The sequence below is a fragment of the Pelodiscus sinensis genome, chromosome 28, assembly GCF_052426305.1.
Source record: "Pelodiscus sinensis isolate ZL-2025 chromosome 28, ASM5242630v1, whole genome shotgun sequence".
Taxonomy (NCBI): domain Eukaryota; kingdom Metazoa; phylum Chordata; order Testudines; family Trionychidae; genus Pelodiscus; species Pelodiscus sinensis.
The window spans coordinates 17477139-17480093 of NC_143079.1; the positions used below are offsets into that span (position 1 = coordinate 17477139).

Here is a 2955-nt window from a genome sequence, read left to right on the forward strand (position 1 = left end):
TCACCATCGGAGCATCGATCCGGATCGGCAGAAGCCCGGCTCCACCCCTCCCCCATCTAACTCACCTGGCCAGTGCAGTTAAGGGGAGCAACTTGTTGGTAACCACAGCAAGACGGAGTGTGCTTGTGTGTGTGTGTGTGTGTGAGTGCATGAGTGACATATATATATATATCATATGCATATGATAACTGTTAATTATTCTATGTGTGATCAATAAATGTGGCGTGTTGCCTTATCCCCCTGAAAAAGATCCCGAGTACTTCTTTTAAGTACAACATATGTGACAGGGCAGGATCACTTGATGATTTCCTTTTCTGTTCATTCCCTTTGGGGCACCTGGCATTGGCCACAGTCGGAAGACAGAACATTGGGATAGATGGACCTTTGGTCTGACCCAATGTGGCTAGTCTTATGGATTGGACCCACTCTTATGGTGGTTCTCCCACTGACACCTCCCTACTCTCTGACTTCCTACAGCAAAGAATGGTGAGAACTTGCGGGGCAAGTCCTCTGGCTCCAGTGGTGAAGAGGAGATTAACCTGGGCAAGAAGAGGCTGTGAAGGCAAAGGACTCACTTCACCAGCCAACAGCTGCAGGAGCTGGAGGCCACCTTCCAGCACAACCACTACCCAGACATGAGCACCAGGGAGGAGATTGCAAGCTGGATCAACCTGGCAGAATCCAGAATCAGGGTAAGGGGAGTCTCCTCAGACACTCCAGTAGGTGGCAGTCTGCATGGGAGGGGGGCCAGGCCTGGTGGGCTGTAGGGCCTCGACCTGTGGTCTGCCATCCCTTCCAACTGTAGATTCCAGAGCAGGACTCCGAGTGCATGGGGTTTGCAAAAGCCTCCAGAGTAGTGCTACAGTACAGAACCCCACTCATCAGCTGAAGGGATCACTCCATGGGACCAGTAAACTCTTGTCCTCAGAATCATGCAGTGCATTGTGCCGGTATGTTACAAGTGCTGATGGCAGGCCCAGGGACGTTTTCTCTACATAGGCCTGGTAACTGTGGGCAGAGGGTGCCTCTCAGCAACTTAAGTCAATAAGCAATTCCTACCCACATCTCCTGCAGGCTAAGCCCTCTGCCTCTGGGCGTGCAAGCTTGGGCTTTCCTTGCCCTGTAGGCAGTGTGGAGATTTGCACTGACAGAGACCAGCAAAAGCTCATTACGGGGGCTGAGTCCGCAGATGCAGGACAGATTCATGGTAGTAGGGCACTGGATTTAGTGGTGGAGGGTTGGATGGGGCAACTAGACTGCTATTTTGAACAGATTCAGAGCTGGGGCAATACCACAGAGCTCAGGAAGCTGGTACCAGGGTGGATGGGGCCATCCGGTTCTGGAAAAAGATGCCAGCTTAGCATCCCAGGAGTCTTGTTCACAGTGCCTGGACTGTGCCTACAATGCCCACTCAAGTTCCATGTATGTACTGGAGACGGGTGGGACAGGATTCAGCTGTCAGGGTCATTCAGTTCCTGGCCCCTCTGCCATCCAGCGGGCGGTGCTCTGGAGGGCATGTGCTTGCCTGGTAGCAGCTGGGCTGAACCCCCTAAAGGTACTGCACACAGGCCAACAAGCAGACCCCAGCTGGAGCTGCCTGTTACTCTGCTCACTGAGGCAGGGACAGCCCAAGCCATGACAGCTGGGAGGCCCTGTCAACTGACTGATTATCTGCAGTGACACTGAGCTCTAAGCAGGCTTTTCTCCCCTCCCTGCTCTCTGTCTCTCTCAAGGTCTGGTTTAAGAACCGCAGAGCCAAGTGGCGGAAGAAGGAGTGTCACCTGCAGCCTGACCGGTGCGAGGAGGGCTTTGGCCCTCGGCTGAATGGCCTGCCTGGCGGCCTGGATGAAGACTACAATAGCTGGGTTCCCAAGGCCTTCCAGACAAGCCCCCTCCAGCTCTTCAACTCCTCCCCACAGGCCATGTGCCCAGGGGCAGCAGCAGCCTCTGTGCCTGGAGTCCTGGCCCTGGAAAACTTCGACAGTCCGACCAGCCTTGCCAGGTCTTCTGCCCCCACCTATGGACCTGCAGCTTTGCCTTACTTGTAGCGGGACCCCTGCAACCCAAGCCTGTCTGGGCTGAGACTCAGGGCAGAGCAGCCCCAGCCCTTTGGCCTTGAGGCTCTGCTGAGCCAAGCCACAGGTCCCACCTCCAATCAGTACACACTGAACAGGCCTGTGTGAAGGGGACCCCAGAGAACCAGTACCAGCCACCCCTTCCAGATTATATGAAGGGGCTGGAGGTTCTCTCAGCAAGGACAGTGTGGAGGGAAGGTATTCCTTGTATGTGGCAATGCCCTCCGCTCCAGCCTCCACCGTGCCTGAGCTGCCCTCATAACCCAAGCCTCCTGCTTCCCTCTGCAGCACCTAGCACCCTCGATTATACCCACCCCAGGTCCTTGTCTTTGGCTATACCTGCTGTAATACAGGGTTGTGGGGGCACTGCTGAGAGGGTCAATTAAGGGTGAATTGCTCAGAGAAAGGGCTACTTACAGCCCAAGCGTGGGGGTTCCTCATTATAAGGCACCAAACCAATCACAAAGAGCATTTCTGTTTGCCACAGTGGCCAGCAAGAAACCACACAAGCAATCCCCCCAGACAGTCCATTTTCTCTTGTGCCACAACCAGCACTGCTTGCTACACAGCTGAGAAGTCATGAAAACCAATCTCACCAAATCCAAACAGCTTGAATCCTAAAGGACCAGCCATATTCCCAGGTCAATTTATACCTCACATTATACCCCAAAACACACTGTGCTAGTCCTTTAGAATCTAAAATCTAAGGCTACAGCTACACTGGCATGATTTTGCACAAAAACTCTTGCAGAAGAGAGCGTCTACACTGGCATGTGCCTTTGCGCAAGAGATGTGCTTTTGCACAAGAGCATCCTTGCCAGTGTAGATGCTCTCTTGAGAAAGAAAACTCTGATGGCCATTTTAACCATAGGGCTTTCTT

General features: G+C 53.4%; 1 pseudogene; it reads left to right on the top strand.

Annotated features, from left to right (window-relative positions):
- Positions 1 to 635: 635 nt before the first annotated feature.
- LOC142820922 (pituitary homeobox 1 pseudogene) lies at positions 636 to 2048 on the top strand (annotated as a pseudogene).
- Positions 2049 to 2955: the final 907 nt, after the last annotated feature.